The sequence below is a fragment of the Festucalex cinctus genome, chromosome 3 (assembly GCF_051991245.1).
Source record: "Festucalex cinctus isolate MCC-2025b chromosome 3, RoL_Fcin_1.0, whole genome shotgun sequence".
NCBI classification, from domain to species: Eukaryota; Metazoa; Chordata; class Actinopteri; order Syngnathiformes; family Syngnathidae; genus Festucalex; species Festucalex cinctus.
In genome coordinates this window covers 1,995,323-2,021,128 of record NC_135413.1, presented here as the reverse complement: position 1 = coordinate 2,021,128, position 25,806 = coordinate 1,995,323, and positions in this window count along the sequence as shown.

The following is a 25,806-nucleotide window of genomic DNA, read 5'->3' as shown; positions in this document are numbered from 1 at the left end:
CTAACGTGCAAGTACCCCAACGTGCAAGGACTCCAACGTGGCCCGGGCTGCGAGGGCCCTTTATAGCTGCTCGCAGCTCTAGTTCTTTGTTATTATTCTTTTCCGCAAACAATCACATTTTTGAGACACTAAACGTGAACGAAAACTCACCAAACTTTACACGCAGATCGGGCCTGGCGAAAAATGTGATATTTTAAAGTCGCCATTTATGAGAACAGAAAAATGGCTCTGTAGCGCCACCTACATAGGTTAAACAGATCCCTGTCCCGCTACGATTGTCCTACGGCTACGAAAATTGTGTGGCACCTGTAGCACATCCAAATGAACAAAAACCTCTTTGATATGTGTACCCTAAAATAGACAGGAAGTGAGGTATGAGTATTTAAATATCCAATTTTGGCCCATATTTTTGCACATTTACAGGGGTCATACTTTTGCCCGCTTCTCCTACACGGTTAACCCGATTGGCTTCAAACTTGGGCTGTACCATCTCAACACCTGGGACAACATCATGGTAAAAAATCAAAAAATTTTGACCTACTATATGACGGGGGTGAGGCATCAAATTTAGAGTTTCAAAACTCTTACTAAACGTAGTATTGCCGGTTGTATGTTTTACCTAGAGCTACGAAAATTGGTACACATATGTAAGAGACTATGATCTACAAAAAAGTCTGTTGGTGCCATATGCTAAACCCAACAGGAAGTCCGCCAGAGGCGGGGCATCAAATTTAGAGTTTAAAAAGTCTTACTTAACGAAGCATTGCCGGTTGTACGTTTAATCTAGAGCTACGAAAATTGGTTCACATATGTAACAGACTATGACCTACAAAAAACTCTTTTTGAACCATATGCTAAACCGAACAGGAAGTCCGCCATTTTGATTTACTTTGGAACGTGTTGCCATTTTTTTTGGCCATTTCATAGGGGTCTTATTTTAACGAACTCCTCCTACAGAGTTTATCCCATCATCTTCAAACTTGGTGTGATTCATCTTAAGATGTTGGAGATGAAAAGTTATTGAAAGCTTTTTATTTCGTCGCACGCTGTTGCCGTGGCATGCACTTGTTTGCAAAGGGAAAAAAATTCTTCTCAATGAAGAATTCCCAGTTGTACGAAGCAGCTAGAGCTACGAAAATTTGTAGACATATGTAACAGCCCACAATGTACAAAAAAGTATCTTGGTGCTGCTATGTGCTAAACCCAACAGGAAGTCCCCCAGGGGCCGGGCATCACATTTTGAGCTAAAAAACTCCTCTTTAACGAAGCATTCCCGGTTGTACGTTTTACCTAGAGTTACCAAAATTTGAAGACATATGTAACAGGCTTCGAGGTACAAAAAACTCTTTTTGAAACATATGCTAACCCCAACAGGAAGTCCGCCATTTTGATTTACTTTGGAACGTGTTGCCATTTTTTTGGCCATTTCATAGGGGTCTTATTTTAACGAACTCCTCCTACAGAGTTTATCCGATCATCTTCAAACTTGGTGTGATTCATCTTAAGATGTTGATGATGAAAATTTATTGAAAGCTTTTTATTTCGTCGCACGCTGTTGTCGTGGCATGCACTTGTTTGCAAAGGAAAAAAAAATCCTTCTTAATGAAGCATTCCCAGTTGTACGAAGCAGCTAGAGCTACGAAAATTTGGAGACAACAGCCCACGATGTACAAAAAAGTCTCTTGGTACCATGTATTAAACCCAACAGGAAGTCCCCCAGGGACCGGGCATCACATTTTGTGCTAAAAAAAAAAAAAAATCCTCTTTAACGAAGCATTCACGGTTGTACGTTTCACCTAGAGCTATGATAACTTGGAGGCATACATAAGAGCCCACGATGTACAAAAAAGTCTCTTGGAACCAAATGCTAAACCAAACAGGAAGTCTGACATTTTGATTTACTTTGGTATTTGTAGCCAATTTTTGGGGCCTTTTTTTAGGGGTCATATTTTAACGAACTCCTCCTACAAAATTTATCCAACTATCTTTAAACTTGGTGTGCTTCATCTTAAGATGTTTAAGATGCAAAGTTATCGAAAGTTATTTATTTTGTCGCACGCCGTTGTCATGGCGATGCATTGTTTGCCAAGTAAAATGCTGCTTTTTTTTGGTCTAAACGTGCAAAAACTCATGAAACTTTACACACACATCAGGCTTGTCATAAGCATGAATATTTTAGAGATTTCTTATTCAATTTGCAATAAATGGTTCAATAGCGCCCTCTAGACATTTTTATGAAGCTTTTGCAAATGTTTTTTATTTTATGATTCAGCTAGATTTGTAAAAATTGGGATACCTATCAGCCTATGACTTACAAAAAGGTTTCTAAAGCCATATGCTAAACCAAACAGGAAGTCTGCCATTTTGATTTACTTTGGTATTTGTAGCCATTTTTTGGGGCCTTTTATAGGGGTCATATTTTCAACAGAACTTATCAGATCGTCTTCATTCTTTGGCGTGTTTCATCTTAAGATATTTAAGATGAAAAGTTATTGAATTTTTTTATGTTGTCACACGCCTTTGCTGTAGCCATGCATTGTTTGTGAAGAAAAATGCTTTTTTGAGAGTCTAAATATGGGCGAAAACTCACAAAACTTTGCACACACACCAGACCTGTCTGGAACATGAATATTTTAAATTAGAGATTTGTTGTGCAATTTGTAATAAATGGCTCAATAGCGCCCTCTAGACATTTTTATGAAGTCTTTCCGATTATATGATTCAGCTAGATGTGTGAATATTGGCAGGCATGCCGAATATATTCAAAAAGTATTCTATATAGCCATGTGCCAATCCATTTTGATTTTATTTTGTTAATTGTGCATCATTTTTGGCCTTTCCATGAAACTTTACAAACACAAAGCATGGCAAAAACGTTTACAATTTAGATGGTTTCCTATTTGACAGTACCCCAACATGCCAGTACCCCGACATGCAAATACCCCAACTTGGCCCGGGTTGCGAGGGCCCTTTATAGCTGCTCGCAGCTCTAGTTATTATTATTATTATTATTTTAATCATAGACCAACAAACATGTTAAATCCGAAGAAAAAAAACAATTACTAGTAAAGATTAACGTCCCTTTAAGGTCATTAACTGCGCCACACAATGCATTCTGGGAACGATATATAGGCAAAACAGGTCCATTTAACACGTCCAGAACTCAGTGTTGCCGCGTTCCATGTGCATTTGTGTTATTTTTCGGAACAATATGATTACAGTTGAGCTCTGTAATTTAGGGCTGGTCCACGAAAATCTGCGTATAAATGACAGCAATCATTTTTAAGTTATATACCGTTATTTTACCGATGCGGCCCACTTGGTAATATATTTTCCTCCATGCGGCCCCTGAGCTAACATGAGTTTGACACCCTTGATCTAGAAGATACAGAGCCCCTAAGTTAACATGGTAGGAAAAAAAAGAAAAACTTTGCGTTCCTTCGCAAAAAACGCATTCTCTCGCAAAGATTGCGAGGGAACGCGAACTTTGCGAGGGAACACAAAGTTGTTTTGTGACCAAAAGCGACGTGTAAACAAAGCAGTGGGAAAATACATGCGCCATCCTAGTCGCATTGGCAAAGCTTTCCCACTATTTTGTTTCATACTTACAAACGTTCTAACCTTGTCGCCTTTGGTCACATGGAAGATGACCCGGAAGTGTTTATGGCGCACCTAAGGTGACATGGAAGGCGAAAAAAATTGAAAGCAGCACATGAAAGAGGAGAGATTGCCTACTTACGATATGATAAACTTATAATTCATCCCCGCACAAGTACACCATGACCAACACAATTTATCAACAAACTGAGAGAATATACAGCATACCTGATTCAGAAAACTGATAAATACCAAAATGACAAATCTACACACAAATGAAACTAACTTTAAAACATTTGATTATATTGAACATAAGACATTTGAACCAGAAAACAGCCTTGACCCAGACAACTTCTTTTGTAGTAAACCTTGTTTGTGAGTCCTATACTAATGAGCAATTCAATGTTAACACAAATACAGACGATCATGCATTCTTAATTCTATATTTCAGTCACAGAAGTCTACACAAAAATTTCACAGAAATTAAACGGGCCGTCTGCCGGTTTCACTCAGGAAAATGCACTTTTTAAATACAGGGTTTAAACAAACAAACTACTTCTCAATTTATTAATATGGGCTTTTCATAACGTGTGGGGGTGATATTGTCCTAAACCCCCACACCCCCAGCCTGTATTTTGCCATTTTGTGTTTGTTTTGTAAACAGCAGGCCGTTTCTGTGGAAAGACAGTGTTTACACCCCTCCAGCCAATCGCAGAGCGGGGTGTGGCGTGTCGCAAACGGGTCCGTGCGAACGTGTCAGCTGCGTGACGTCACTCCCGCGGCAATTTGAAAGCACGTACGGATTATTATTTTTTTTTTCACTCACTGACTCACAGAAGCTTACGTGTGTGAATGAGTAAGTGAAGAAAAAAAAATCTGTGCGTGCTTTCAAATTGCAGCGGGAGTAATATCACGCAGCCGACACGTTCGCACGGACCCGTTTGCGACACGCCACCCCCTCACCCCGGGTTTACACCGGTTGCGTATGCAGTGCAGCTGCGGTGCGGTGCGTCTTGACTGCGTGCTCCAGACGCGTCAATTTTTTGGCCAATCCAGACAGCAGCGGTCCGGCAGCTCCGTCGCCGACCACTTCCCGCCGTGTCTCGCGTGACCGTGTGCAATCATGTGGCATTAAAAAAACAACAACAAACACACAGAAAGTCTGTGCTCAACAGAGAAGCAGAAAGAGAGGTGGACTTTTATTATTTTGTGGCTCTACCTCCAATATTAACCTCTCCTCGTCCATATTCGTTGGTGTCTAAACCGTGAATTAGCACCTCGCACGTTAACTCCAGGCCCGTCTACGCCCACATCACGTTTTGCTAGCATGCTTGCGAAATAGGAGCTGGCGAGTGTTTTATCTTGAAAGGTAACCGGAAATTTATTTTGAAACTGCGTCGGTCTTCCTGTCCCGCTCGATGTGTTTTGTGCTAGCTTGCCATTTGCCGGAGGCCAACGGATGCGGCGTCCGGCAAAAATAGAAAATAGGTCTATCCTTGCGGAAGGGCTGCGGCACGCCGCAGCTGAGACGCAGTCGACACGAAACGCACACGCAAGCGGTGTAAACTGCACCATTCGAATGAATGGAATCTAATTGCTTGCGTCGCCGGAACGCACCGCAACCGCACCGCAACCGCATCCAGTGTAAATCCCGGGTCACTCTGCGATTGGCTGGAGGGGTGTAAACACTGTCTTTCCACAGAAACGTCCCGCTGTTTACAAAACAAACACAAAATGGCAAAATACAGACTGGGGGTGGGGGGTGGAATTTAGGACAAAATCACCACCAAAGATTAACATAAACACAGATGTGTAGACTGAGAGAAAGTTAAAGTGTGTACATCCTGTATTTAAAAATTGCATTTTCCTGAGTGAATCCGGCAGACTGCGCCTTTAAAGATATGCTTGAGTAAAATAAATAAATTCCAAGTCATAACCCTATCAGAGACATGGCTTGATAATGAGAAAATAAGTAACATAGAAATGGAAGGATATAAACTGTTTACAATGAATAGGGAAAACAGAAGGGGAGAGGGTGTTGCAGTATATGTTGACAAGGTTTTAAAATGCAGTCAAATTTAACATTTGACCACCGCTATTGACAATGTCATGGAATGTGTAACTACTAGGGGTGTTAAAAAAAATCGATTCGGCGATATATCGCGATACTACATCGCGAGATTCTCGAATCGATTCAATAAAAAAAATCGATTTTTTTTAAAATTTATTTATTTATTTTTTTAAGAGCTCAGAATTGTTCATTCGGTAGTCTTACCGATTCAACGTCTTATCATCATTGCCTTTTTTTTTCTTTTTTTTTGTTTGTGTGTGTGAATCGATTTTTAAACTTCCATTTTTAATGGAAAAATATTCAACAAAACGTCTGACTTCGGGTTAGGATTCACACCTTGAACATGGAAGAATGTTATATGAATGGAACATTAAGCCTTAATATTTTATTTTAATGCTGTTCAAACATGAAACAGATTACAACCTCTCTAAGACTGAAATTTCAGATAAATAAATAATACATTTTTATATAAATCTTACATTCTACAAGCTTACTGATTAGTATTTTCTAAATTTGAATGAAAAAAAATCGCAACATTCGACTTGTAAATTCGTATCGGGATTAATCGGTATCGAATCGAATCGAATCGTGACCTGTGAATCGTGATACGAATCGAATCGTCAGGTACTAGGCAATTCACACCCCTAGTAACTACTAAAGTACACATAAAAAAAATGCATCAAATGTAATTCTAAGTTGTATGAATAGGACAGGGTGGTTGAGTGGTTAACACGTCCGCCTCCCTGTAATGAGACACCTCTGGCTCTTCAAGTGTAACCCCAATCGCCATTAAGGTTACTGGGATATAAACTTATGATAGACTTAGGTTTGTGATTGTGTACTTCCTCCCCGCCCCTCAAAACCAGATGTTACTCAAATTGAGCCCCAATGTACCTCGTGCCTCCACCAATAAACTTTCTCCTTCCAACCGTGTCCTGTTAGTCCGTCCGTATTTATTTTGCTTTTGGCTCTCTGGCCAGCCCTCTAGGTAGTCAGAAAGCAGGTTTTGTGAAAACCCTGAGTTATCACAAGAAAAAGGGAAACTGAATTAACACCATCTAAATTCCAACAGTTAGCACGTTAGCCCAGTTCTGATGACTCCGGTTCGAGTCCAGGCTCCGGCCTTCCTGGATGGAGTTTGCATGTTCTCTCCGTGCCTGCTTCTCCGGGTGCTCCGGTTTCCTCCCACATTCCAAAGACATGCATGGCAGGTTAATTGGGCGCTCCGAATTGTCCCTAGGTGTGATTGTGTGTGGATGGTTGTTTGTCTCTGTGTGTCCTGCGATTGGCTGGCAACCAGTTCAGGGTGTACTCCGCCTACTGCCAGATGCCACCTGGGATAGGCTCCAGCACCCCCTTGTGAGGAGCAAACGGTTAAGAAAATAAGAAAATGGGTGGATGGATGTGTATACATGAGCAGGATTACACATTTTCCTTTTATTGAAATATATTGACATATTTCTCTTAATAATAAAAGAAGTCAAAAGATACAAAGTGACGCCAACGTGGAAAGGTAGGACACAGATGCAGGGAGAGTGTAGGCCACAAAGGAAGCAATTTTATTTTCTCCAAACAGCAATCTCCTCTCAAGCTGAGAGGAGAAGGGGCACTCAAAAATGGAGAACTAAAAATGCTCCACTTGGGAGGAAAAAAACAGGCACAGGGGGTAACTCAAGGCGCTCCGCTGGGGAGGAAAACTGGTGCGGCAGCTACGTAAATTCAAATTGTCAAGAACTATGATGGCTCAGTTCTATACGGCCATCATAATCCATCCACACAAAATCCATCATCATCTGGTTTCTCGCCACAGTGGCAAGAGAGTTTGCCAAGCTGCAGCGGGTGATTGGTTCTGCGGAAAAGGTGATCGACTGCTCCCTGCCTTTCCTCAAGTCCCTGCACGACTCCAAGGCGCTGAGGAGGGAAAGGAAGATTATTGCTGACCCTTCCCACCCTGGTCATGGCGTCTTTACCCTTCTGGCAGAAGGCTCCATCTGCTTAACCCTTTGATGCAAAACATATGCACACTCCCTTTAATGCATAAGAGTAGTAAAAAAAAAAAAAAAAAAAAAAAAAAGACATCAATTTCATGTGTTATTTCATTTTGCCTGAGTGTTTCTTTACTGCATCTTTTGAAATCTATGTATTTTCTAATTTAATAATCCAAGCATTCTCATAAAAATCTTGTTTTTGATTGTCACAAATCATTATTCATATTTTTTCCTGCCATATCTAATGAACAAAAGTAATTTTTATGCTACTACATAAAGTTTACACATACACGGGTCAAAAATGACCCATTTATCCAAGTGCAATTTAAAAATAAACATAGGCATATTACAATGATATTTTTTTTCAAATACAAATACAACTAGAGCTGCGAGCAGCTATAAAGGGCCCTCGCAGCCCAGGCCACGTTGGGGTACTTGCACGTTGGGGTACTGGCACATTGGAAGCAGAATTTCTTTGAAAATGGCATGATAAACATGTGGATTTTTTTTTTTTTTTTTTGCCAGGTGTGATGAGTGTGTCAAGCTCAATGGGTTTTAGTGATTGTTAAGATCTGCAAAAATCAGCGTCTTTTTTTTATTTTTAGGCAATGAGTTGCCCTGATTGGTATTTTTCGTAAAAGTATATATACACGCATCATCGCTCGTACTCATTGCACAATGTTGCTTTTATTGTCCATAGAGGCGATCAAAAAAATAAATAAAACTAAATAAAAAATACGTATGTTTGGATCGGTCTGATGCCAGTGAACATATTGAGTGGTGGAAAGTAAAAGAATATTCATAAATGACTTAGTTATCACACTTACAATGAGTTTACAATTTTTGCAAAAATACCGTAAGTGAGGCATTTTTTTTTTTTTTATGCCTCAAGGACTAGGTGGCGCTGTATTTATAACTGAATTTTGTCATAGAGATACCTTCAGGCCTTGACTATAAATATACATTTCAAGTATGGGATTTTTTGGAGCATGTACCTGGGAGTTATTAAGCATAGCCTTCATTCACGATACTGCTTTTAATGTCCATAGAGGCTATCAAAAATACATAAAACTAAATAACAAAAATATGTATGTTTGGTTAGGTCTGATGCCAGTGAATATTTTGAGTGGTGGAAAGTAAAAGAATATTCCTAAATGACTTATTTATCACACTGAGAATGAGTTTACATTTTTTGTACAAAATACCGTAAGTGGGGTATTTTTTTTTCATGCCTCAAGGGCTAGGTGGCGCTGCATATATAACTGAATGTTGTCATAGAGATACCTTCAGGCCTTGACGATAAACATACATGTCAAGTTTGGGATTTTTTGGAGCACGGATCGGGGAGTTATTAAGCATATCCTTTTTCAGTGCGAAACACAAATTTTGATGCCCCGCCCTCATCATATAGTATTTGCAAAAGTCAAGATTTTTCCGTCTGTTGTTGGCTCAGGTCTTGACATAGCCCAGGTCAAGTCTGAAGTCAGTCGGATGAAACGTGTAGGAGAAGTGGGCAAAAGTATGCCCCCTGTAAATGTGCTAAAATCGTAAAAAATGGGACATTCAAAAATTCGTAGCTCACTTCCTGTTCATTTTAGCATATGGGTCCAAGAGACTTTTTTGTAGGTCTTTGGCTCCCTCATACACGTAAAAATTTTCGTAGATCTTGCTTAAACGTACAATCGGGGCTGCTTCGTTAAAAATTTCTAGGGGGCGCTATTAAGTCATTTTTGTAAAAATAGCACAATCAACAATAAAATATTGTTCATTTTACCAGGCCAGATGTGTGTGCCAAGTTTCATGAGTTTCTGCGCATGTTTAGACCCTCAAAACTGGCGTTGTTTTCTTGGCGAACAGTGCTTAGCCACGCCCACAGCGATTCGCGAAAACTCACAAACTTCGTGTTGTGACATCATGAAGGCCGAAACCCTCATCTGAGCAAATATGAGGTTGGTCCAGTTAACGTGTTTGGAGAAAAAATGTACAAGAAAATTCGTAAGAAAAAAAATTGCCACTAGGTGGCGCTATCAGTAAGATGAAATATAAGTTTGTAGATGTCTTTAGGGCTGGACTCTCATCAAATGTATGAAATTTTGAGAAGATAGGATCATCTCGGTCAAGTTCATGCAGCTTTTATTGTCACGAAAAATCTTCAGACTTTGCGGCACCGTAGCGGCCACGCCCTTTGGCGAAAAGTTGCAATATTCGGTGTGGGGCATGATCAACATCTTAAGGCTTTTCTGACCAACTTTCAACTGGATCCCTTCAACGAGCTCAGCGCAGTAGCTAAAAACGTAAAGTATGACATTTATTGTCACCACTAGGTGGCGCTATATATATAACTGAATTTGATCATATAGATGTTTTCAGGCCGTGACTATTACGTTGCCTGAGAAGTTTGAGATTTTTTGGAGCTTGAACATGGGAGTTATTAAGCATTTGCTCTTTCTGGACAAATGAAATTTTAAAGACAATATTTGATGCCCCGCCCCCATCATATAGTATTTCGAAAAGGCAAGACTTTTTGCCCAGTTGTTCTCTCAGGTCTTGAGATGATAAATGCCAAGTTTGATGTGAATTGGATGAAAAATTTTTGCAGAGGGGGAAAAAGCATGACCACAGTGAATGTGCCAAAATAGGCCAAAATTGGACATAAAAAAATTCATAGCTCATTTCCTGTACATTTTAGCTACATGGTCCCAATAGACTTTTTTGTGCGTCTCGGGGTGCTACACGTGCCTGCCAATATTTGTTGCTCTAGCTCAAACGTGCCGGGCTTGGTTTTTATTTTTCTACGCTAGGGGGCGCTATCGAGTCGCATTGTTATGACGACTTAATAATATCAAATTTTTCGCCGGGCCTGAGGAGTGTGCAAAGTTCGGTGAGTTTTCGTGAATGTTTAGGTACCCAAAATCGCGATCGTTTGCGGAGAATAAAGAATAATAATAATAATAATAATAATAACTAGAGCTGCGAGCAGCTATAAAGGGCCCTCGCAGCCCGGGCCACGTTGGGGTCCTTGCACGTTGTGGTACTTGCATGTTGGGGTACTGGCACATTGGGGTACTGGCATATTGGAAGCAAAATTTCTTTGAAAATGGCATAATAAACGTTTACATGTAGAATATTTTTTTGCCAGTGTGTGTGTCAAGCTCAACGGGTTTTGGTGATTGTTAAGACCTGCAAAAATCAGCGTCCTTTTTTATTTTTAGGCAATGAGTTGCCCTGATTGGTATTTTTTTGTAAAAGTGTATATACACATCATCGCTCGTTGTACTCATTGCACAATGTTACTTTTATTGTCCAAAGGGGCAATCAAAAATGAATAAAACAAAATGGAAACGTACATACGTTTGGATCGGTGTCAAGCCAGTGAACAATTTGAGTGGTGGAAACTAAAAGAATATTCATAAATGACTTAGTTATCACACTTAGAATGAGTGTACATTTTTTGTACAAAATACCGTATGTGGGGTATTTTTTTTTTTTTATATAAGCCTCAAGGGCTAGGTGGCGCTGTATTTTTAACTGAATGTTGTCATAGAGATACCTTCAGGCCTTGATTATAAGCATACATGTCAAGTGTGGGATTTTTTTTGGAGCATTTACTGTGGAGTTATTAAGCATATCCTTCATTCACGATATTGCTTTTAATGTCCATAGAGGCTATCAAAAATAAATAAAAATATATATATGTTTGGATAAGTCTGATGCCAGTGAACATTTTGAGTGGTGGAAACTAAAAGAATATTCAGAAATGACTTCGTTATCACACTTAGAATGAGTGTACATTTTTTGTACAAAATACCGTATGTGGGGTATTTTTTTTTTATTCCTCAAGGGCTAGGTGGCGCTGCATATATAACTGAATGTTGTCACAGAGATAACTTCAGGCCTTGACGATAAACATACATGTCAAGTTTGGGATTTTTTGGAGCATGTACCGGGGAGTTATCAAGCATATCCTTTTTCATTGCGAAACACACATTTTGATGCCCCGCCCTCATCATATAGTATTTCGAAAAGTCAAAATTTTTCCCCCTGTCGTTGGCTCAGGTCTTGACATGGTCCAGGCCAAGTCTTAACTCAGTCGGATGAAACGTGTAGGAGAAGTGGGCAAAAGTCTGCCCCCTGTGAATGTGCAAAAATCGTAAAAAATGGGACATTCAAAAATTCATAGCTCACTTCCTGTTCATTTTAGCATATGGGTCCAAGAGACTTTTTTGTAGGACTTGGGCTCCCTCATACACCTAAAAATATTCGTCGTTCTTGCTTAAACGTACAACCGGGGCTGCTTTGTTAAAAACTTCTAGGGGGCGCTATTGAGTCATTTTTGTAAAAAAATAGCACAATCAACAATAAAATATGGCTCATTTTACCAGGCCAGATGTGTGTGCCAAGTTTCATGAGTTTCTGTGCATGTTTAGACCCTCAAAACTGGCGTTGTTTTCTTGGCGAACAGCGCTTAGCCACACCCACAGCAATTCGCGAAAACTCACAAACTTCGTGTTGTGACATCATGAAGGCCGAAACCCTCATCTGAGCAAATATGAGGTAGGTCCAGTTAACGTGTTTGGAGAAAAACGTAGAAGAAAATTCGTAAGAAAAAAAATTGCCACGAGGTGGCGCTATCAGTTAGATGAAATATAAGTCAGTAGATGTCTTTAGGGCTGGACTCTCATCAAATGTGTGAAATTTTGAGAAGATAGGATCATCTCGGTCAAGTTAATGCAGCTTTTATTTTCACGAAAAATCTTCAGACTTTGCGTCACCGTAGCGGCCACGCCCTTTGGCGATAAGTTACAATATTCGGTGTGGGGCATGATCAACATCTTAAGGCTTTTCTGACCAATTTTCAAATGGATCCCTTCAACAAGCTCAGCACAGTAGCTAAAAACGTAAAGTATGACATTTATTGTAACTACTAGGTGGCGCTATATGTATAACTGAATTTTATCATATAGATGTTTTCAGGCCGTGACTATTACGTTGCCTGAGAAGTTTGAGATTTTTTGGAGCTTGAACATGGGAGTTATTAAGCATTTGCTCTTTCTCGACAAATGAAATTTTAAAGGCAATATTTGATGCCCCGCCCCCGTCATATAGTATTTCAAAAAGGCAAGATGTTTTGCCCAGTTGTTCTCTCAGGTCTTGAGATGATAAATGCCAAGTTTGAAGTTAATTGGATGAAAAATGTTTGCAAAGGGGGAAAAAGCATGACCACAGTGAATAGGCCAAAATTGGACATAAAAAAATTCATAGCTCACTTCCTGTACATTTTAGCTACATGGTCCCAAGAGACTTTTTTGTGCGTCTCGGGGTACTACACGTGCCTGCCAATTTTTGTTGCTCTAGCTCAAACGTGCCGGGCTTGGTTTTTATTTTTCTACGCTAGGGGGCGCTATCGAGTCGCATTGTTATAACGACTTCATAATATCAAATTTTTCGCCGGACCTGAGGAGTGTGCAAAGTTCGGTGAGTTTTCGTGAATATTTAGGTACCCAAAATCGCGATTGTTTGCGGAGAATAAAGAATAATAATAATAACTAGAGCTGCAAGCAGCTATAAAGGGCCCTCGCAGCCCGGGCCACGTTGGGGTCCTTGCACGTTGGGGTACTTGCACGTTGGGGTACTGGCATGTTGGGGTACTGGCATATTGGAAGCAAAATTTCTTTGAAAATGGCATAATAAACGTTTAAATGTAGAATTTTTTTTTTTTGCCAGTGTCTGTCAAGCTCAACGGATTTTGGTGATTGTTAAGACCTGCAAAAATCAGCGTCCTTATTTATTTTTAGGCAATGAGTTGCCCTGATTGGTATTTTTTTGTAAAAGTGTATATACACATCATCGCTCGTTGTACTCATTGCACAATGTTTACTTTTATTGTCCAAAGGGGCAATCAAAAATGAATAAAACAAAATGGAAACGTACATACGTTTGGATCGGTGTGAAGCCAGTGAACAATTTGAGTGGTGGAAACTAAAAGAATATTCATAAATGACTTAGTTATCACACTTAGAATGAGTGTACATTTTTTGTACAAAATACCGTATGTGGGGTATTTTTTTTTTTTTTTTATATAAGCCTCAAGGGCTAGGTGGCGCTGTATTTATAACTGAATGTTGTCATAGAGATACCTTCAGGCCTTGATTATAAGCATACATGTCAAGTGTGGGATTTTTTTTGGAGCATGTACCGTGGAGTTATTAAGCATATCCTTCATTCACGATATTGCTTTTAATGTCCATAGAGGCTATCAAAAATAAATAAAAATATATATATGTTTGGATAAGTCTGATGCCAGTGAACATTTTGAGTGGTGGAAACTAAAAGAATATTCATAAATGACTTCGTTATCACACTTAGAATGAGTTTACATTTTTTGTACAAAATACCGTATGTGGGGTATTTTTTTTTCATGCCTCAAGGGCTAGGTGGCGCTGCATATATAACTGAATGTTGTCATAGAGATAACTTCAGGCCTTGACGATAAACATACATGTCAAGTTTGGGATTTTTTGGAGCATGTACCGGGGAGTTATCAAGCATATCCTTTTTCATTGCGAAACACAAATTTTGATGCCCCGCCCTAATCATATAGTATTTCGAAAAGTCAAAAATTTTCCCCCTGTCGTTGGCTCAGGTCTTGACATGGTCCAGGCCAAGTCTTAACTCAGTCGGATGAAACGTGTAGGAGAGGTGGGCAAAAGTCTGCCCCCTGTGAATGTGCAAAAATCGTCAAAAATGGGACATTCAAAAATTCGTAGCTCACTTCCTGTTCATTTTAGCATATGGGTACAAGAGACTTTTTTGTAGGTCTTGGGCTCCCTCATACACCTAAAAATATTCGTCGTTCTTGCTTAAACGTACAACCGGGGCTGCTTCGTTAAAAATTTCGAGGGGGCGCTATTGAGTCATTTTTGTAAAAATAGCACAATCAACAATAAAATATTGCTCATTTTACCAGGCCAGATGTGTGTGCCAAGTTTCAGGAGTTTCTGTGCATGTTTAGACCCTCAAAACTGGCGTTGTTTTCTTGGCGAACAGCGCTTAGCCACGCCCACAGCAATTCGCGAAAACTCACAAACTTCGTGTTGTGACATCATGAAGGCCGAAACCCTCATCTGAGCAAATATGAGGTAGGTCCAGTTAACGTGTTTGGAGAAAAACGTAGAAGAAAATTCGTAAGAAAAAAAATTGCCACTAGGTGGCGCTATCAGTTAGATGAAATGTAAGTTAGTAGATGTCTTTAGAGCTGGACTCTCATCAAATGTGTGAAATTTTGAGAAGATAGGATCATCTCGGTCAAGTTAATGCAGCTTTTATTGTCACGAAAAATCTTCAGACTTTGCGTCACCGTAGCGGCCACGCCCTTTGGTGAAAAGTTACAATATTCGGTGTGGGGCATGATCAACATCTTAAGGCTTTTCTGACCAATTTTCAACTGGATCCCTTCAACGAGCTCAGCACAGTAGCTAAAAACGTAAAGTATGACATTTATTGTAACCACTAGGTGGCGCTATATGTATAACTGAATTTTGTCATATAGATGTTTTCAGGCCGTGACTATTACGTTGCCTGAGAAGTTTGAGATTTTTTGGAGCTTGTACATGGGAGTTATTCAGCATTTGGTCTTTCTGGACAAATGAAATTTTAAAGGCAATATTTGATGCCCCGCCCCCGTCATATAGTATTTCGAAAAGGCAAGACTTTTTGCCCAGCTGTTCTCTTAGGTCTTGAGATGATAAATGCCAATTTTGAAGTCAACTGGATGAAAAATGTTTGCAAAGGGGGAAAAAGCATGACCACAGTGAATGTGCCAAAATAGGCCAAAATTGGACATTAAAAAATTCATAGCTCATTTCCTGTACATTTTAGCTACATGGTCCCAATAGACTTTTTTGTGCGTCTCGGGGTGCTACACGTGCCTGCCAATTTTCGTTGCTCTAGCTCAAACGTGCCGGGCTTGGTTTTTATTTTTCTATGCCAGGGGGCGCTATGGAGTCGCGTTGTTATAACGACTTCATAATATCACATTTTTCGCCGGACCTGAGGAGTGTGCAAAGTTCGGTGAGTTTTCGTGAATATTTAGGTACCCAAAATCGCGATTGTTTGCGGAGAATAAAGAAGAAGAAGAAGAAGAAGAAGAAGAAGAAGAAGAAGAAGAAGAAGAATTTTTACAAAAACAATAGGGACCTCGCAGCGGTCGCTGCTCGGGCCCTAATAATAATAATAATTTTTACAAAAACAATAGGGACCTCGCAGCGGTCGCTGCTCGGGCCCTAACTAGAGCTGCGAGCAGCTATAAAGGGCCCTCGCAACCCGTGCCACGTTGGGGTATTTGCACGTCGGGGTACTGGCACGTTAGGGTACTGTTTCATAAGAAACCGTCTAAATTGTAAATGTTTTGCCATGCTTTTTGTGTTTGTTCACATTGCTATGGAATGCTTTGTCGAGGTATTCGGCTGATAGGTATGCCTCCCAATATTCACACATCTAGCTGAATCATATAAAAAAAAAAAATCTTTGCAAACAATGCATCGCTACAGCAAAGGCGTGCCACGTTGGGGTACTTGCACGTCGGGGTACTGGCACGTTGGGGTACTGTCAAATAGGACAAGGACCATCTAAAATGTTTTTGACAAGCCTTGTGTGTGCAAAGTTTAATCAAAACGCAAAATATGGTGCGCAATTCCCAAAATAAATTCAAAATGGCGGACTTCCTTTTAGGTTTAGCATACGGCCACAGAATACTTTTTGTAGGTCTTAAGCTAATAGGTATGCCTCCCAGTTTTCACAAATCTAGGTCAAGTCATCTTTAGTTGTGTATCGCTTGAATCATACAATTGGAAATGCTCCATAAAAATGCATAGAGGGCGCTATTGAGCACAACGTTGGGTTACTTGCACGTCAGGGTACTGGCACGTTGGGGTACTGTTACATGGAACAAGGACCATTTAAAATGTTAGTTTTTTCCATGCCTTGTCTGTGCAAAGTTTAATGAAGAAGGCCAAAAATTATGTATAATTCCCAAAATAAAATCAAAATAGCGGACTTCCTCTTTGGTTTGGCAAATGGCTACATAATACTTTTTTGTAGGTCTAGCATAATCATACAATCGGAAATGCTTCATAAAAATGTCTAGAGGGCGCTATTTATTGCAAATTGCACAATAAATCTCTGAAAATTCATGTTCATGACAAGTCTGATGTGTTTGCAAAGTTTCATGAGTTTTCATGTGTATAAAAAAAAAAAAGCAGCACTTGACAACTGTTACATGGAACAAGGACCATTTAAAATGTTAGTTTTTTCCATGCCTTGTCTGTGCAAAGTTGAATGAAAAAGGCCAAAAATGATGTATAATTCCCAAAATAAAATCAAAATAGCGGACTTCCTCTTTGGTTTGGCAAATGGCTACATAATACTTTTTTGTAGGTCTAGCATAATCATACAATCGGAAATGCTTCATAAAAAGGTCTAGAGGGCGCTATTTATTGCAAATTGCACAATAAATCTCTGAAAATTCATGTTCATGACAAGTCTGATGTGTTTGCAAAGTTCCATGAGTTTTCATGTGTATTGTTGAATTGAGTGGATTGAGTGGGTCAGATGAAACGCCATATCATGTAAAATGAGATAACAAATTAATGGGCTAGACTCAATTCTTAGTTAGAGACCAATAGGTGTCTATAGGACTGATAATCATTCTTTGGCCTCTGGGTGTAGTTCCTCAAAGTAACCACCAGATGCCGCCAAACCTGTACAACTAAGCCACCCACTCAGCATTGCCCGGACATTCCATATAAGATACAAATTAAATATAAATAAATGATATCCTGAATTAAGTAATAATACACAACACAATCTATATTCGATAATTGTTAACCTGATTTTTGGATCAATGTTTGTAGCACATTGAAAGCCAACTATGAAGTTTTGCTGTCTTTCTTTTTCTTTTCTTTTATTTTATTTACAAGCGATACTGTCTTTTATCGCTGATAATATTGCTGTAACTGCATTGAAAAGACTATCTGTATGTATGGTTTGATTTAACAAAGATATATACAAGATGTAACAGAGATTAGAATTAACCTGTTAAGTTCAAGCTGAGAGAATTTGGGATTTAACATGTCATGTATATATATGTTATTCATGCTTGCTTAATTAATATATATATGATTTTATTGATTTTAACGTTCATCATTTGTCGAATAGAGCTGAAGACCTTGACATATTTTCATGCATGACTCATCAGGCAACGCTGTGTATCCATGACACATTTGTAAGGAATGTATGACCTCATCTTCATGGCTCGTCTGTGGAAGATTACTGGAAATGAGTCCCAGCAAGTGCGCTTTGATATGAGAAGGTGCGCGGAGAGACATTCACCGGAAGGAGTCAGTGGTGTGGCCCAAGAGTATAAAAAGCCGTCACCAACTCTGAGCTACGCCCTTTTCACCCTGCGATGTATCTGGACAGAGTGTATTTTCGAAGATGGAATATAACTGCCTGCCTGGACTTTGGATTTTTACGAAGGACTGGGATTAAGCCGTGGTTGGACCCTTTCTTCAATGATTGGTAATGTACAAATCTTTTAGCAATAATGATGTATAAAAGGAGGATATGAATGACTAATCGCGTGTTAGGGTGGGGGCCATTTAATACACTCTCATATCCTTAAAATTATTTTCAGCCAAAAACATCTTATTGTCGATCAGGTCTTAAGCTTTTCCGAGGAATGATCAATCTTGTAAAGCTTATTGTAAAAGGTTATACTATTTTTAATCTCCTGTTTTATTTTATTTTATTTTATTTTATTTTATTTTGATTGATTTAAAGTTTTATCATTAAATGTGATTTTTGATTTATATTGGTTGTCTTATTATCGTCAATAAAATTATTTAAAAGACAAGGTTCGTATTAATCATTCTACTATCTTGTCTCATATTGTTTTGATTTTATTATATTTATTTTCGGACGTTTTAATAAGTCCGAGGTCGTTCTATAAGACCTTTACATTTGTTTATGATTTTATTTTATTTATTTGAGGTCGTTCTATAAGACCTTTACATTTGTTTATGATTTTATTTTTATTCGTTGGTCGTTTTATAAGACCTTAATGTTTGTTTATGATTTTATTTGGGACGTTTGATGAGCCCTCATTATTTTTTTTGATTTTATTTTATTTATTCCGGACATTTTACAAGTCCACCTCATTATTTTTTCCAAGACGGACAACAGTAACGGACGTTTGGAGGAAGGTAAGTGCATTTGAATAACCTCTAACCAATGCTTCCATCGGTATTAATATAAGTCAAATACTCCTGCTTGATATGTAACAAATCCGTATGATCCTAACAAGGATTATTAAATTACTAGGTCAATAACAAATGCAAACAACTCAGAGAAGTGGAGCTGCCAATGAAGTGAGGTGTACATGCTAGCATTCCTGGGCTCTGTGTGTGTGGTTACTCACTCAGGATTGATAGGTGTATGAAAACGGATTGGCCTCATGATAAGATGACAGTGAACAAACCTAGGTGAATCCACTTTGATATATCGGCTTATTTAATTCCCGTCTCCTCACGCTGACGCCTTAGAGCTGGTGAGGAAAAAGGGGAATTTCTAACCCTTTAATTGGAGAGTCGATCAGGACATATTTCCCGATTTAAGTCCTGCGGGTAAGCGGAAGTTGACATGTGGCGCCCAGACGTGGGGCTCGATTGACTCATTTTTGTCAAAATCGGGATCGATCGAGGCCCAAACCGGAACCCGAGTAAGTGCGGCTCTGAGCGGAGGGCACAGTGCTTGGAGCTGATAGCGAACTCGCTGATAAATTGTCATGTCATACGACCCTGAGCTAACACAAAATAGTCTCTTTGATGAATAGTGTTTCATGGAAAAGAGCTTCTTTAATTGTGAAAATCTAGTGTGATTTTTGAGTTGAAGTTGATTGTACTATTTTGTGTTAAAGAAACGGTGACTGGCTCCCCCATGAGACTTGCACTCTAAAAGAGGTTGAGTGTGAGAAGGCCATTCAAAGTGAATGGGCTTTAACAGCGGCCTGCTGCTCTGGTCAGCTGTGAAAGTACTGATAGTGTACTTGGCAGAGCGCGCTGCGTCGCGCTTTCCTGAGGGGGGGGCTGAGTCAAGGGGTGGTTCAGGCCTGTCCACAAAAAGAAGGAGGGCTTGAACAGTTAGAGTTGATGTTGAGAGGCTGCTTGGAGAGAGGCAGCCTTTTTTCGGTTCCCGACAGGAGTGTCCAAAGCACAAGAAGAAAGTCGTCGAGAACCTAGGACAGGGATGGGCAATCTCGGTCCTCGAGGGCCGGTGTCCCTGCAGGTTTTTGAGGCTTCCGTTTTCCAACACAGCTGATATATGATCAGCTCATCAGCAAGCTCTGCATAAGAGGGATAACGATCTCGTTGATTGGAATCAGCTTGTGTTGGAAAACGGAAACCTCAAAAACCTGCAGGGACACCGGCCCTCGAGGACCGAGATTGCCCATCCCTGACCTAGGAGGAAAGGTAGGTGTTTCCACTAGACTAATGTTCTAGTGGAGGAAGCCTTTTTTCGGTTCCCCGACAGGAGTGTCCATTGGCACAAGAAGAAAGTCGTCGAGAACCAAGGAGAAAAGGTAGGGGTTTCCACTAGACTAATGTTCTAGTGGAAGCAGCCTTTTTCGGTTCCTGACAGGAGTGTCCATTGGCACAAGAAGAAAGTTGTCGAGAACCAAGGAGAAAAGGTAGGGGTTTCCACTAGACTAATGTTCTAGTGGAAGCAGCCTTTTTTCGGTTCCTGACAGGAGTGTCCATTGGCACAAGAAGAAGGTCGTCGAGAAACCAAGGAGAGAAGGTAGGTGTTTCCACTAGACTAATGTTCTAGTGGAGGCAGCCTTTTTCGGTTCTTAGCAGACGTGTCCATTGGAACAAGAAGACATCCAGATCCCGGAGAAGAGAAGCGGGAAGGATTACAACCGACCCGAAAGGACAACACACCCCACCGTTTGAGAGAGGACATCCGCCGACGAGTAAAGGTAGGAAACCCGAAGGCGGTAGTCCCGATAGCAGTAGAGGCAACGTACACAGGTACGGAGCTGAGTAACCAGGAGCTAAAGTACGTCCCTGAACCCAAAGCGCGCGGGGAAGGCTTCGGAAATAGATAGCTCCACTCCTACAATAAGAAAGCAAAGCGGGCTATAGAACACGCTAGTGAAATAATGGAAAGAATAATAGGGAGAAATGGGAGGGGAAAGCCCCCCAGCCCTACAGAGGGGGTAGCAGGGTTAATGCCTGCACCCCAGCCTCTAGAACAACCAGATATACCAGTAGTGGTTATGCTACTGGGCGAAGGTGTAGATCGATGGCCACCAGGAGCAAGAAGGCACCTGGAAATAAACAACCCTTCAATCCGTCCTACCGACCTCGCAGCTGAGGTGGAAGGGTCGGTGAAGGAAACAGGAGTGTTTGTGAGTGAATTTCCCGAAATAATGGGCATAGCAACAGTAGTGGTAAACCACCCCCAAGAGGGATGCACCTCTGGGACGGTGGGCCTTTGGGTCCACTGGTGGACTGTGTTGTTGGATGTGTATAACGTAGTGGAAGTAACTAGCACCGGAGTCCAGTGGGACTCTACGATTAAATCCCTCGCTGAGAAAATGCAGATAAGGGTGGAATTAGCAAATCCCAAGGGGGCTGAAGAATTAAGCTTCAACCTCTGGGAGCAGTCGGGATTTGATCAAAAGCAGAAAGAGTTACAAAAAATGCGGAAAAGGCCAGCTGAGGTCGTTGGTGAAGAGGGCTTTGTTGATATGGGCTCATGTGTCCATGAGGAGGATGCAGGAGCATCAGAAAATGAAAGCCCAGGAAAAATTGTAAAAATGACTCCCCTGATAAGAACGGCGCCCCTGGGTGGGCTGCCGGAGGAAACAAAAAAGGTTTCAATCGGGAATGGTGTAATATTGTGCCACTATGTGGGAAGCCCCTGGCAAATACGGGGGGATGCTATAGTGATAATAACAGATAGATCACTAAAACCGCATAGTAAAGCGCTTGGAAACATTTTAAGGCAGGAAGCGGGACAAGAATATGAATTAGAGGTTAAACAAGAATTACAAAAAGATAATCAGCGGCCAATAATAGCGGCAAAAACTAGTGGCGGGAACACTCCCTACGGCATGATAATACACGTGCCAGGGACAGAGTGGAACCCCAATATCGATCAGTCACAATATGCGGACGAGATGGCAAAAGCATTGGAGAGGGGGGTCGACAAAGCGTTAGGAGAAGGAGCGGAGAGAATAGTGATGGCTGTGAATTGGATTAAAACTGGAAAGATGCAGTGGCAACAGGCTGAGTCCATAGCAGTAGCAGCGTTCACTCTAAGAGCTAAGACTCCTGTAACAACACCATCGGGAGTAGAATTTGTGATAGTAATATCAAAAAAGCAGAGAGAGGAACGAGTTAAATCAGTGACAGACGAGATTTTAACCCGTACTAGACAGATGCATCGTGAACGACGCCAGCTCCAGCAATCAATAAACGGAGAACCCAGGGACTCACCCCAGTCATCATCCCCAGCTAAAACATCCCCCGTGCCTCTCCCGGTAAGTGGAAGGAAGTCAGGAGCTGCCCGGGAGGTGGAGGACGAAGAGCAAGCGGGACCGAGCAGACAAACCCCAAAGGGAAAAAACAAGGCCTCAAGGGGAGCGGTGACCTTTAGCCCCGTCACGTCTACCCCTGGAACAGCACGGCATCCCTGTTCGGGACAACCCCCCATGAAGACGGTGCCCCTGCCGCAGTGTTTGATGCCAGGAGATGGGAGCGAAGAGGAAGACGATGAAGAGCAAGCTCCTGTTTCGACCGCGACTGGCGCTAACCCCGCTGACGAGGACCAAGACTCAACCTCATCAGAAGATGACCCGGGCAACCCTGGCCAGAACCCGAAAATAGTTACAAGACCAGTTAGTAAAAGAAAGAAAAATCCTCAACCTACGTTGGACGTGTACCAATCCTCAGCAAGGGTAGCTAGAGATCTTAACCTGGGATGGATCGAGACAAAGGATGGGCGAAGAGCTTACGTACCCGAGGCAGGGCAAGTAGATCGCCCCTATCCACCTGCCTGGCTCAATAGGCTAGGTAGTAAAACGCCTCTAGTGATGCGAATAACTTATCGCGAGGCTATTAACATTTTACAGGCTCCGCCATATACCACATTATTAATTCACCAAGACCTGACTAAGAATTTCAGGGATGGCTACGTGGCGGTGGCACATGATTTTATGTTGAGAAGGCTTAAAAAAGCAATAAATAATAAAGCAAAATGTGAGCTGAGAGCCGACGATGACCTAAATTCAGGTTCTGATAACGATGGAGCAGCGGTTACTGTAACGGTACCAGCCGCCCCAAGAACCTCTTTGAACCAACTGTCCCAATATGTGACACAGCTGGGATCAACTACAATAGTACCAAACCCAGTACCCCAACCACATGACATGGAGGGGGAGGTGCAACAATTTAAGACCTTGAAGGAGTTGGTTCGCCAAAAAGGTAGGCTAGAGATAGCTAAAGAGTATTTAGTTGAGACATGGCCTATGATTAGAGACGCCCCAGGAGGAGATGGTGCTAAGAAACTATGGCTTCAGTACATCATCGCTAGCCCTGTCGGACCATACGAAACACCACAACAGGTCTACGAAAGATGGGTGGACGGCGAAGATGAGGATGAAGATGCCCATATTAGCAGGGCTAGAGAGCAACTCAAAAGGGACGTTTCACTGCTAAATGTGTGGCACAAAATTAAGGAAGTTATATCTCCAAATAGGTATATCAAAGTGCTGCGGATGATTGTCAAGGACAGAGGGAACGAAGCTGTCTTTGTGAAAATGGCCCCAAATAGCACGACGCTGAAAATTGAAGCCTCCGTTAAGAAGTGGGATCGCCTAACTAAGCACAACGCTGAGAAAAGGAGAACCGGACCAGTCGCTAGTCGCACCCGAGGGAGCGAACAGCAGGTCCAGCAGGGAGCTCAGCAACCAGTTCAGACTGTCCCCTACGTGAGACCTCAGCAGCAGAGAACGAACTGGAATCAGAGACAGGCCACCCAGCCAGGACAGCAGACGAGGCCCCAACCAAGACAACAGCCAGCAGTGCGAAGACCAGGTCTAGCATATATGCCCAAAGAAGAATTTGACAAACTGAACCCAGAAGAAAGGAAGGCCTTCCTCGAGGCTCGCAAGGCTGCCGCCTCCGGGGGGCCTGGGAAATAATGGAAACAAAGGCACGGGTCACCCTAGAAGGGGTTTACAGAATAGGGGATAACCTTTATGCTAAGGTAGAGGGAGTGCCCTATTTAGTGGACACAGGGGCCGAGGTGTCCATGACCCGTAGAGCCTTAAAACGAATCGGACACCTAAAAGTAATGGTAGCTGATGGCTCGATTGCCAAAATGCCGGTAGGGATTTGGAAGGGAATTGTGTGGGTGTTAGGACCATACAATTTGGTGACATTAAAAGATGCAGAAGAAATGAAGATACCTAAAAATGAAAGGCAAGTTGCGAAAAAGAGATGGGAAAAACTAAAACCTAAATTAGTGAAAGTAGGCCCTACAAAAATAATACCCGACCAAGAATGGTATAAATCAGTAGATGTACCTGCCGTAAAAGCCCAACAAATCCAAGACAGTGTATTAACACTGGAAGGGAAAAAGAAATTAGGTGAAATTCTAGACAAAGCCGCCATCGCACATTTTAAGAATGATTGCGGTGATTTGGGCGCAAATTATGTGCATATTATAATTGGGGGGGTACATCCGCCAGTGAGGCAATATCCCCTCAACCCCGGAGCAGTGGCCGAAATGGAGGTAATTGTAAAAGAATTATTAGCACTTGGCATTATTCGTGAAGAACTAAACCCTATTACCAATAGTCCAATTCAAGCTGTTAAAAAACCTGAAGCGGTAGGAGGGGGATGGAGGCCAGTTATTAACTTTAAAGCTCTAAACCGCCGAACGGTGGCTAACCGAGCGAGCCTCATAAACCCCCAGGCGTCTTTAAAAACACTAAGAGTAAAGAAGTATAAATCATGTATTGACCTTGCAAATGGATTCTTTTCCCTGAGAATTGCCAAAGCATCACAAGGGAAAACAGCGTTTACGCATAAAGGAAAAGCATACGTTTGGCAGAGGTTGCCGCAAGGATATAAGAATGTATTTCAATCAGCTGTCTTGCATATTTTGGAAGGTCTCCCAGTCACAGTTTACATCGATGATGTGTTCATCGCTAGTGACACGGAGGAGGAACATTTGGAGATTCTGCAGGCCGTAATCGAACGAGTGACGGAGGCAGGATTAAAACTAAATCTTAAGAAGTGTCAGCTGGCCAGGTTTGAGGTAGATTACTTGGGATTCCAAGTGTCTGAAGACTTGGGGCTGTCGCAAGCGTATCGAGAGAAAATAGAACAGATTTTGCCTCCAACGTCCGAGAACGAGCTACAGAAAATATTAGGACTGTGTAATTATGTTCGAGATCATGTTCCGTATTATCAGAAATTTGCGAGACCCCTTTATGCTCGATTGCGTAAAATTCCTAATGAAAAGAAAACAAAAGATTGGCCTTGGTCAGCTAAAGACCAAGAGAATTTAGAAGGGCTCAAAAACGCAGTAAAAAATGCTATACGCCTCGAACCGAGAAGCTTGGAAGTTAGGTTAGTTGCCGAGATACAATGTGATGAAGATAATGCAATGGTAAGTGTTAGTAATGAAGGTGCCGGCTTAGTGACACTATGGACTTATACTATAAATAATGTTGAGAAAAAGTTTCCCCAGGAGGAGAGAGAATTAGCGGTTCTTGCTAAATATTGGGGAACATTAAAAGATCTAGCCCAAGGACAAGGTATAAAAGTTGTTACGCAGAGTCAAGTACATCGATACCTGCGTAAAGACACACTAGAAAGTACTAAAGCGACGAATGTGAGATGGGGGAGGTGGGAAGATATCCTGCTTGACCCTGACCTAGAGATAGGACCAGCAAAATCCATATCTAAAAAACAGGTGGAAATTGTAAATAGTGAGGAGAGACCATATGAATGGATTCTATATACAGATGGATCCAAAAAGGGTGAAGACCAGTATGCCCACTGGGGCTTCATCCTG